General features: G+C 31.1%; 1 protein-coding gene across 6 annotated transcripts in view; it reads left to right on the top strand.

Moving 5' to 3' along the window:
* The window catches only part of LOC126883113 (Ig-like and fibronectin type-III domain-containing protein 2), a 1605319-nt gene that overhangs the window by 968422 nt on the left and 623663 nt on the right, over nucleotides 1–13234 (top strand). For all 6 annotated transcript variants that reach the window (XM_050648382.1, XM_050648360.1, XM_050648367.1 and 3 more), the window contains one exon: nucleotides 6759–6795. The gene's annotated coding sequence lies outside the window, so the exon portion shown is untranslated. The remainder of the gene's footprint in view (nucleotides 1–6758; nucleotides 6796–13234) is intronic.

Below are 13234 nucleotides of genomic sequence, written 5' to 3'. Positions count from 1 at the left end.
CCCCTTCCCGAAATAGTCTCGTACCACATGTAACAAATTGTTTGATTGTTGTTACATTTATGCAAGGTCAAATTGTATGTTCAAAGTTGTCGCTTGTAAAAAGCAATAGACGTCGTTATATCTTGGGTTGGCAAACATTGCTGTAAATCAAACGAATAGACTATTTTGGAATCATCTTTAGCAGCTTGTTCCTTATCTTTGCGTTTAGCGGCGTAAGCATTTTCAGCTTCTTCCATGTGTTTGTCTAACGTTTTTCTTAAGTCTTCTCTATCTTCTGCACTATGTTCATTTTGAGTTAGGGCCTCGTATTTATCGCACGTATCCTTTTTAAACTTTTTAATAGAAATATTCATTGTATGAAATACAGATTCTTGTCGAGTTTACTAAATCGGTTTTTTAAGTTATAAATATAATAACTTTACTACACTTCCAGTACTTCACTATCACCACACAATGTGAATAGAAAGCAAAACCTTTCAAACAGTATACTTAGAATATGAAATGTATCCTAGAAAGCACCAAAATAATAAAATTTGTGTACAATAATATAGGTAGGTAACCACTGCTAACTTTATGTACATTGAGTTAAGTCGAGGGAATCAATTGGCGCCAAACACAAAAAAAAAGTGTAATATGAGATAACTCGAAGTATCTCCAGCGACACTAAAACTTTTGTACTTATTCATTTTAGCACAATATACGTTGACTGGTAACAAAGCTAGTGTTACACATATATCCATTTACACTAATTACATATTGGTATAGCATGATCTTCTGTCAAGTTATCTCATTTAACACTTTTTGGGACTTATCTCCTTTTACACGAGCAAGAGCGAATTGAAATGTTAATTAGAAAACGGTCGCTATAATAACGACAATAATTATGATGCATAAGAATAACTATGATTTTTTCATAAAAAGATACTATACCTATCTAACGTACTTTACAGAATTAAAATTGGACTATTTAAGCGGCCTCAGGAATATTTTAAAATTAAAAACAATTTTTGGCTTATAAACAAATAGAATATCTCGGGAAATATTAAACTAAATTAAATTGTGAAAACGGTATTCGAAAGGCAACGGCAGGTGCTTCTTCTAAAAGAAAAAACGTTTAATTATGACGAGTGGTTCCTGAGATACAACCGGTCAAAGTTGACCGAAATTTACGGCAAAGATTTAAACAATAGGATCATAATTTTCAAACCTTCACCTTTTTATTTTTGTCCTCTTTCTCCAAACCAATTTTCATTTCTTTAAAATCCTCATAACATATATTACTATAATAAAAACTATCGATAATACGTGTGAAAATTGCCAAAAATAGCAAAATTCCAATCAAAAATTAGGTTGGAGAAAATGTAACCCTCAAAGTTCAAAATCGGTATACGTTAAAAAAAATGCATTTTCTCGGCTTCCCATGGAGCAATTTCCTTCATTCTTTTTTTGTTCCCAAGTAACTCGAGTAGAGCCATCGAACTAACGCATTATTAAATGTGAAACTTGCTTTTGTTTTGTTATAATAAATTAATTTATTTATTATAACACAATATTTTAATTTGCTTAAATAAAAATTGTTTAAATATTTATACAGCTTTCAAATGAGAATATTTATGTTTTTAACTTTAAAAGGTACACTTGTAGTAAGTTTATGTAAAAAAAGCCTACAACTGGAAAAAATATGTAATTTTCTGTTCTTATAAATAAATTAATTTATTATAACAAAACAAAAGCAAGTTTGACATTTAATAATACGTTAGTTCGATGGTTCTACTCGAGTTATTAGGGAACAAAAAAAGAATGAAGGAAATTGCTCCATGTGAAGTTGTAACGTATACCGATTTTGAACTTTGAGGGATACATTTTCTCCAACCTAATTTTTGATTGGAATTTTGCTATTTTTGGCAATTTTCACACATATTATCGATAGTTTTTATTAAAATAATATATGTTATGAGGACTTTAAAGATATGAAAATTGGTGTGGAGAAAGAGGACAAAAACAAAAAGGTGATGGTTTGAAAATAATAATCCTATTGTTTATATCTTTGCCGTAAATTCATGTGAAGTTGTTAACGTATACCGATTTTGAACTTTGAGGGATACATTTTCTCCAACCTAATTTTTGATTGGAATTTTGCTATTTTTGGCAATTTTCACACATATTATCGATAGTTTTTATTAAAATAATATATGTTATGAGGACTTTAAAGATATGAAAATTGGTGTGGAGAAAGAGGACAAAAACAAAAAGGTGATGGTTTGAAAATAATAATCCTATTGTTTATATCTTTGCCGTAAATTCTGGTCAAATTTGACCGGTTGTATCTCAGGAATCACTCGTCATAATTAAACGTTTTTTCTTTTAGAAGAAGCGTCCTGCCGTTGTCTTTCGAATACCGTTTTCACAATTTAATTTAGTTTAATATTTCCCGAGATGTTTGATTTGTTTATAAACCAAAAAATTGTTTATAATTTTAAAATATTTCTGAGGCCGCTTAAATTAGTCCTGTCGCCAGGGGGGGTACAACGGCCTTCTTAATTCAGATGGACTTACCCAAGTTTTTTTATGTATTTTGACCCGTAGAACACGAATTTTTTGGGTAACAGTTGGTCCGGATGTCGATAAGATTGTTATAAACAAAGAAGTTGAGGAATTACATAACAGCGATTTCTCGCAAAACAAAACATTTTTTTGTATTTTTTGGGTCATTCTAACCAAAAAATGTTCCTACAAGTTTTTTCGTAGGATGCATAGTTTTCGAGATAAACGCGGTTGAACTTTCAAAAAATCGAAAAATTGCAATTTTTGAACCCGAATATCGTTTGAATAAAAAATAAAATAGCAATTCTGCTTACCGCCTTTAAAAGTTTAAGTCAAATTATATCTGTTTTGAATATTTGCATTGCTAAAAATTTATTTTTTGATTGTTAAAAAAAGCTATAAACACATAGTGTTTCCCGTGCCTAATACATGCGTTTTAATGCATGCTACTTAGAAATAGCCCCGCTTGCACTTTTACCTCCTCTACGTACTCGTTCGATTTTAAATGAGAAATCATTGAAACATCACTCAAGCACTAGGTGTTTATAGCTTTATTTTAACAATAAAATAATACATTTTTAGCAATACAAATAATTAAAACCGATATAATTTGACTTGAACTTTCAAATGCGGTAAGCAGAATTGCTATTTTATTTTTTAATCAAAAGTTTTTCGGGTTCAAAAATTCCAATTTTTCGATTTTTTGAAAGTTCAACCGCGTTTCTCTCGAAAACTGTGCATCTTACGAAAAAATTTGTAGGAACATTTTTTGGTTAGAATGGCCCAAAAAATACAAAAAAATGTTTTGTTTTGCGAGAAATCGCTGTTATGTGATTCCTCAACTTCTTGGTTTATAACAATCTTATCGACATCCGGATCAACTGTTACCCAAAAAATTCGTGTTCTACAGGTCAAAATACATAAAAAAAACTTGGGTAAGTCCATCTGAATACAGGAGGCCGTTGTACCCCCCCTGGCGACAGGACTAAATAGTCCAATTTTAATTCTGTAAAGTTCATTAGATAGGTATAGAGTCTTTTTATGAAAAAATCATAGTTATTCTTATGCATCATAATTATTGTCGTTATTATAGCGACCGTAAATTTCTAATTAACATTTCAATTGTTGCTAAACTGTTCATTCAATTCTTATCGACTTCTGGAATTATAATATATAAGGAAAGGGCTTTTACGTTACCAAGTTATTTAATTATTGATTAACAACTACTTATCTAAAAGTTTAGTTGAAAATTAAAGATTTTGTTGGAAAAACCCGCTTTTTCCGGGGAAAGTTTTCGTCGCAGTAAATTGGAAAAAACACCTCTCAATGCAGAATTTAATTGCGGTGAATTTTGATTTGAGTGTTTTTGGTCTAAAGTTAAAATCTTTGGAGTTATAGAGCAAAAATTGAAAAAAAAACACGATTTTCGGGCGCCATTTTGTTTATAAAAAAAGTAGCACACTATCTGCGGACTTTGCATATCTATATTATTAATACATACAATAATAAGACTCGATTCCAGCAATAAAATTTCTGGTAAATAACTTTTCCTTGTATTTTGCTAATTAGCCCAGAGTATTATTATTGTACTCATTTGAAATCATTTGCGGCAGTAAAGTAGCACTTTATTGCACTGAAAGAAGAATTTTACTTTACCTACCGCGATTAATCAAATTAACCGAGATTGAATGTAAGTGGTCCATAGCAGTAATCGAATGGCGAGTATTTGAGTGGACTTAAAATTTATTTACTTTAATTATTAAAAATATTGTACGCAATTTGTAATATTATCAATTAAATTTATGTTAAAAAGTGAAATTCTGTAGTATTTTGTAATTCAATTCATATAAAATAAATTAAAACTTTACCCATTTAGTAATTATTCAATATTGATAACTATCGATTAAAAATCGAAAGCGGCCATCTTGCAATTTATCTGTCATTACTGTCATAAAATTATTTATTATGACTTCTAAAATTTGAACAGTCCTTAAATTGTAAATTGCAAGGAAGTGTTAAAACCAACATCAAATTATGTTGGCAAATATTATTTTATATCAATAAAACATATCTTAACCGATTGTCAAATATACCAGCAAACGAGAAGTAAACTCAACCTCCCCAGGAACATATCTGAGCTTCTTAGAGACAATAAAAATATCAACAATATCAATACAGTTTTTAAGGTAAATAGGAATAAAAGATATTTTTCTACGACCGTTTAATAACATACTCATTATTCGCTATTTTTTCATTGATAATAGCACCCATTACTGTACCCGTGAATAATAATTCATTACTCACGGGCTGAAGTTACTCACGGGTCATTACTCACGGGCTGAAGTTAGATTCAAGTGACGCATGCCACTTTTAATATTAATCGTATATAAACTGCAAATAAAATTACTTAAAATTGTGTATTTAATACAATAATTATTTTAATTTATATCAATAATTAACTTCGAAAAATTTTTAAAGGAATTTTATCTGTAACAATGTCAGTATATTTTTTACGTTTATATCTTGTTTACTAAAAATTTTGACGTTTATCATTTATTTTAGTGACAGTGACATTAGCTCATTTTGTTTATGTTAATTGGAATTTATAACTAATATTGTGTTTATTTTTCAAGTTATATTGTGTTAAATATGTTATAATATAATATTATGTATAGTTATACTTTAAATTTATAGTTATATATTATTATATTAAATATTATAGTTAAATGTAAATATACATTATAACTATTGAAATACGTCCACCGACAATAGCCATTTCCTATTAAGGTTGCAGTTAAGTTCCTATTAAGGCGCAGGTTGGATTAATTGACAGTAGGTATCTACAAATTTAAGCTTATAATTTTTCGGAAACGAATAGAATTTATATTGACTATTTCTAGTTGTATTTTTACAATAAATAATAATTTGGTAATAGTAGGCAACCAATTATTCAGCCACGTACTAGGGGTAAATAGCATTTAGGTATTCTTGTAAATTATTATAATATAAATCTCGAGTAGTTGATAATTAAATTTTTTACTAATTCAAATAAAAAAAGGTCGTAGAAAAAGTATAGTATTATACTCGCATGTAATGGCTATTACTCACTCTGATGAATTACTACACTCGCCTACGGCTCGTGTCGCAAACTTCATCATCGTGAGTAGTAGCCATCATTACATGCTCGTTGAATAATATACTATTAATTGTATCACAAATTTTCCAGGTATACTTTTTGTTAGTACATTATGTATTTACTTAACATAATCTATTTGTATTCTTAATATGTATTTTCCGTTTTTGTCGTTTATAACCCCAGTGGTTCGGACGACATTAAATTAAAAAAATGTGTGTTGGCGATAAAATTTTGTATGCACCACGTCAGTAAAGACTCATTATCGAACTCGTCTGTTACTCGCCTCGCTCGCTCTTCTCGTAATAACAGACTCGTTCGATAAAGAGTCACTTTACTGACTTGGTACATAAATAAATGTTATTGTTCGCTGTTTTGTTTTTACCCATTCTTTTTTTAAATGTGAAAACTATATTTTTATATTATGGTTCCAAGTATGCACGCTCACTCGTTACTACAGTGAACGATATGAGATATAATATTACTATATTATGCAACGAACATTTAGTGACAATAATTATGAAGCGAGTATGAGGGATACGAAACTCGCCGCTAGGCGGCTCGTTTCGTATAGAGTACGAGCTTCATCATGATAATTAAATGCAGGTTGTATACACCATTTTTTTATGATCATTCATAACAAAAAATATATTCAAATTTATTAATTTTGTGACGCAAACAAATTAAGTACTTTGTCAGTGTCACAGTTTGTTTATATATTGAGAACTGTCAAGCGTATTTGGCCCGCTATTGGTCACTGCGCGTGCGCCACCTTTATCGCCAATGCAATATCGCGATTCTATTGGTTAAAAATCTGTATCGTAATCAAAAACTGTATCATAATGAAGTTTATTATGATGATACAGGTAGTGACATCATAATTGATATATTATAGTACGAGAATAGAAAAAATATATTATAGTATAGCTCCCCGTCGATAACAAGCTTAATGCGATGCATTAATGTGTATATTTTAGTATATCCTCTGGTATATCTGTGCCAAACAAAATGATTTTATTATTTTGGCGCACTATTTATTCTTCTTGTAACATGATAATAAACTAGTTTTTTTTTGTTTCAGATTCGTGTGCTGAATTTTGTAGTTTGGCTATAAACCGGTAAGTATATAATTTTTCTATAATTCGAAAATGTTTAAGTAAAAAGTGTAAGAAAAAACGATAATAAATAATGGAATGAGAACAAGGGAAAGAGTTTTTTTAACAGAATTGTATTGACATAGATTTTATGCCTGAACGGTTTTTCCCCAACGTGGTGTGGAGCCAAACGATTTATCCAGTAGGGAATAACCCCGCACATGCTTCTATTTTTTGTACTGGTTTAAGTGTAGTATTCCTACTTGGAGGACTGACCGCTCAGCCAGTATATATGTATTTTAGCGTGTATCCTGTCACCAGGAGACACGAAGTTTGTATACATACAGTTGTTCCAACGGATATAATATAATATATCCGTTGGAACAACTGTATGTATACAAACTGCAATGTGCATATTATGCACATGCTAGAAATTATTCACAAATTACTTTTTATACTATAGAGTGTTTCACGTTAAAAATAGAACATTGCGAATATAGCCCCATGTATTTCTTATGGAAAATAGAAGCGTGCCGATGCCACGCGTACTGACTAGAATGAATCGTATATCGGCAGTCGAGTATCCATCCGAGCGCGTGAGGTTTGGCAACACTGATCTTCGTAAGCGTATCGTTCTACTCTTAACGTGAAACAAAGTATAGGTCTCTTTTTTTACTTCCAGAAACTAGCATCGCAAAATTAAGCTGCTTGTCTATAGAAATCACAATAAGTTAAACAAGGATAAACGATACATCATGTCTTTGATACATTATATTATTTATTAAGAATTTTAACGCTTATCATATTTAGTAACATTGGCGTATTTGTTATGTTTAAAAAGGTTTATATATTATTTAAACTTTTAGTCTTTTTTCTTTATACTTATCTTTATTAGGCTGTATGATGTTCAAGCTATCGAGTCCATCAATTTCAATAGTGAAAATAGATCAAACCCATCAATAAAATAACTTTATAAAATACGTCCACTGGGATAATAGCCATTTCCTGATAATTACGTTGACAATACATGCCGAAGTATGTTTGACTCAATGTTTTGATTTAACTTGTTTGCAAATCAATCATTACGTTTTTGTAAAGATCCGTTGGAACAGCTCTATACGCTGTGAGCTCGTACGTAGAGGGGATATTTACAAATTCGCGAACGCCATTAGTGACAAATTTGTAAACGTTTACTGGAAATTTGACATAAATGTCAAAGTGATTAATTTAAAATTAAAATTAAAAACATTAATTATAAACAATATTAGTTGGTCAAAGCTGTGGTATATATTTTTACCTTAAATATACTTACGTTTTAAATACTGAATTTAAGTTTTTTTAATGTTCCGTAATATCTAATTATAAATAATCTATTATAATCTTAGCGCCATCTACACGATTATTGTCAAAGTATCCGAAGTAAGAAATTTATATTTTATCAATAGAATGTCAAAATGATTAGAAAAATCTTTAAAAAATCGATTACAATTTAATTACTTTTTTGCGTTGTAAATATTAAGCGAAAACAATTAAATAATAAATTTAAAAATTACCGGTAAAAGTTGAATTAGTAACCGCTATGAGCGACACCAGCGAAGCTCAGAGCCAATACATGTATCTTAATAGAGTGATGAGTGCCCTAATAACCGACAAAATAACGGAAAGACGGAAAACATAATACGTTGTGAAGTAAAAAGAGATGAAACTAGTAGAGTTGGGAAATTATTAATAGAATGCTATAAATTGGCATTATATTGATAGTTCCCACCTTACGACGTATTGATAACTTCAGAACTCTACTAGCTTCATCTCTTTTCATTTCACAACGTATTGTTTTCGTTTTCTCCTTTATTTTACTTGTAATTAGCGCCCTCATCACTGTATACTCATACGCCTGTTCAATTGAATCTATCTTTGGTCAGGTTAGCCTGTGCAAAAATTGTTATCCTGCAAAATCCTAAGTACAATGGGTTCCTTACAATATTTGCAACATTTTACGTAATACAAACCAAACGTTAATGACTGTCATCGATACAAGATGCAACACGTCATTATCTTAAACGTCAACAGTCATATTAATAATTTTTTTCGAACATAAAGGACCCTTGCTCGTAATAGAGTCTACAGAACCTAGATTGCATATCAACACAAACTTGGATAATGAATAAAGCTCTATCAAGCAGTAAGACTAAAACCTGCAGGGAAGCTCTCACACGGTGTTATTATTTTGCACGAGAATACCCAGCCTCATGTTGCCAAAGTAGTGAAATAAAATCTACAACGAAAGAGACGTTGGATATTAGAGCACCTACACAATGGTCTATTAGTGCAGAAAGCCACTGCGCATCCGCTAGGAAAAATATTCTGATTCAGATTTTTTGCACAATCTTACTCAAAAATGACTCCTTTTAACAAATTTGCATGTTGCCAGGACCAAAAGATGGTAAAAATTTTTTAAACGTTTTTTTTTTGTTTTTTTTCCTAAAATTATTTTTTTTTGCATGGAAAAATTTTTTTTAGGTTTTTTGGATCATTCCGAACGGAAAAGGTCTTAAGTGACTTTTCTCTAAAAATGATAGTTTTTGACATATAAGCGATTAAAAATTGAAAAATTGCGAAATCGGCCATTTTTAACCCTCAAAAACTTTTTAAAAACTGAAAATTTGAATGTTGCCAAGGTAGGTAGATATTCTTTAAACATCGATTGATGAAATCCCAAAGAGTTTTTTGCAATACAATATTCAAAACTCCTTTGTTTTTTAATTGCTAATCAAGCGTGCACTATTTTTCACCGTTGCATGTGTATTATACAGTATGATGCAAATGAAAGGAATAAATTCGTCTTTTCGTAAACCGGCAACATTAAGGAAAAATCCCGAAACAGGTCGATTTTTATTTTTAAGTTATGATATTTTGGCATATATGGTATACTAGTGACGTCATTTATCTGGACGTGATGACGTAATCGATGATTTTTTTAAATGAGAATAAGGGTCGTGTGCCAGCTCATTTGAAAGGTTCTTCAATTCTCTATTCAGTAATATAAACATTTACATAATTATTTATACAGGGTGTCCAAAAATAAGTTTTTAATTAAATAATTTGAAAAAAAAAGAAGAATGTATGTAATTTATTTAATTCAAAATACATTTTACTGTTACCCAAAAACTTAGAAAGGTTTATTTCACAAATAAACATTGCTTTTCGATTAAATTCAGTGTTCAAGCCAGCTTCCGTCAGCCACCTGCCTCTTAAAAGTTTGAACATTTAATAAGCGAAAAGCAATGTTTATTTGTGAAATTAAATTTGTTTTGTGATTTTTGAAAGCAGTAAAATGTATTTTGAATTAAATAAATTATATACATTCTTCTTTTTTTTGTCAAATAATTTAATTTAATAAAATTTTTTTGGACAACCTGTATAAATAATTATCTAGATGTTTATATTACTGAATAGAGAGTTGAAGAACCTTTCAAATAAGCTAGCACACGATCCCTATTCTCATTTAAAAAAATCATCGATTACTTCATCACGTCCAGATGGATGACGTCACTAGTATACCATATATGCCACAATATCATAACTTAAAAATAAAAATCGACATGTTTCTGGATTTTTCCTTAAAGTCGTCGGTTTATGAAATAACGAATTTATTCCTTTCATTTGCACCATACTGTATACACAATACACATGCAACTGTGGAAAATAGTGTCGCGCACGCTTGATAAGCAATTAAAAAACAAAGGAGTTTTGAATATTTTTTTTTTCTCTGATTCTGGCTTTGGTTTAGAACTAGAACCTTTAGCCACGTAATTGTATAACTTATCACTAAGTCAGAGGAGTAATGTGTAGTGTGTGTGTTGAGTAAGTGTCTTGTTACTTTGCAAAGTCGACGTCATTGTCTTTGCAAAGAGACGCTAATTGTTTCCGAACGTCTGCGGTCCCTCCGGTGAGTACCGATCCCACGAGTTTTGAATATTATATTACAAAAAATTCTTCGAGATTATATCAATCGATGTTTAAAGAATATCTACGTTCCTTGGCAACATTCAAATTTTCAGTTTTTCACATAGTTTTTGAGCGTTAAAAATGGCCGATTTCGCAATTTTTAAATTTTGAATCGCTTATATGTCAAAAACTATCGTTTTTAGAGACCTTTTAAGTCACTAAAGACCTTTTCTATTTGGAATGATCCACAAAACCTAAAAAAACTTTTTTCCATGCAAAAAAAATAATTTTAGGAAAAACCAAAAAAAACGTTTAAAAAATTTTTGACTACCTTTTGGTCCTGGCAACATGCAAATTTGTTAAAAGGAGTCCTTTTTGAGTAAGATCCGAATTAGAATATTTTTCCTAGCGGATGCGCAGTGGCTTTCTGGACTATATTTTTTATTGTATCTACATTGCGATACATGTTTCTTAATTCCATACCATCCCTCGGAGATTTTAACAATATGACCACGTCCGGTTTGTCAGTCAGTTTAAACATATATGTTAAATTATCTATACTCTTATGTGTTGCAATTCTCTTGCAATATTTAATTATCACATCAAGACCAAACTCAGTAAGTGTTAAGCGTAGTCGAAAAACACTTATTTTACATACACCCCTTTTTTGGTTTCGATGGTGTATAATAATCAATGTATTGATAAATAAAATAAACAAGATACCTTTGTCGTATCCTTTGAATTTATTTCTCTGATCTGGCATATTCCCAGATAAAACGCCTTAAAATCTTCGCTTATTCCGAAGAGTAGACTGGCAGAGATAATCCAACGAAGAGGCAGGAACGTAAGTAAGTACAAACGGCTAATCCGTACACGATGCTCCTGCGATGCTCCACTTTCCGAACATAAAGAATATGCAATATAAGAAATAGTATTACAATACAATGTATACAATATTAAAAAATTACTCAAATTTTGATATATGCCTTTGACCATCACTTTTATCCATTTAGTTGAGTCCAATAATGATACGGTGTGTTGTGACGCTGAACGTAGTCCCATGACTCCAGAACTCCAGACATAGCACCAAAACTTCTTTCATGTCGATTTTTCTCCCATGTCGAATCAGGTACGGCAGCTCATGGCTAAAATCTAGTATGGTTTACTGTACCCCAATTTTCCGTTTCCTTATCCAGCTTTTAATTTCCATTTTATTTTCTTCCTGGATCAGAAGTGCGTCTACTTCGCAGTATCGTCATATAATATGTCAGAGGTCACCAATTAGCGGACCGCGGTCCGCATCCGGACCGTGGGCTAATTTCGTGCGGACCGCGATTACATTCAGAATATAGTGTTTTGCAATTTTGAAAATCTTTGGGCCATGAAATTGTGTATTATGTTAGGCTCAACTTATGGATGCGAAGCCGTATTTTCATGAATTAACTTTATTAAGAATCAGTACAGTTCTCAGCTAACACATGAATATCTCAACTCCCTAATGAAAATCAGTTGCACTAAACTCATTCCAAACTTCATACAGGTACTTGATACATTTTTTTTACATAGTAAACAATTTTTTTAAAACAAATTAAAAATTATGTTTTTGCCCCGAAAAATGTATTTTTAGGTTTTTTTTGTGGCGATTTTGAACAAAAAAAGGTCTTGTCATTTTTCTCAAAAGTTGATAGTTTTCGAGTTATGAGCGACTTCTAAAAAATGCGAAAATACATATACGCATTTTCGAGGCTTGATAACTCATGTGTAAATTAATTATTAATGTACAAGTGCCTAAATTGAAGCTTATACATTCAATTTCAAGATTCTAACGAGTAATCGGGGCTTATATCAATATACATCGTTGGCTTTTAATCGTTAATCGTCGCACTTTATGGTGCGTATACATATTATATGTACTTATGCGAGAAATGCCCAACAAGTACTTGACATTTATTAAAATTTTATAACATATTATTAACATAGTTTTTTTAAATAATTTATCAACGCACCATATAGTGCTATATGCACCATATAGTGCGACGCCCCGCCGCGACGGCTTACGACGAAAGTGGACGCGCATAATTAACAATTAAAAACAACGGTCTAAATTGAAATAAGCGCAGGTTACTTATCAGAATATTGAAATTGAATGTTTAAGTTTAAACTTCAATTTAGACACTTGAGAACCTAAAAAATAATAATTTACACATGAATTTTCAAGTTTCGAAAAAGCTTATTTTTCAGATTTTAAATTACACCCCCTCTGTGGCTCAGTGGTAAGAGCGCCTACCTTTGAATCGAATAGTCGTGAGTTCGAATCTCATCAGGGTCAGAAATTTTTGGTTTATTATAAATTAATAAATGAGAATAGTTTATGTCCTTGTGGGATCGGTACTCATCGGAGGGACCGCAGACGTTCGGATACAATTGGCGTCTCTTTGCAAAGACAATGAGGTCGACTTTGCAAAGTAACAAGACACTTACTCAACACACACACTACACATTACTCCCCTGAGTT

Source organism: Diabrotica virgifera, chromosome 1, assembly GCF_917563875.1.
Source record: "Diabrotica virgifera virgifera chromosome 1, PGI_DIABVI_V3a".
Lineage (NCBI taxonomy): Eukaryota > Metazoa > Arthropoda > Insecta > Coleoptera > Chrysomelidae > Diabrotica > Diabrotica virgifera.
This window is presented reverse-complemented; position numbering and strand designations above follow the sequence as displayed.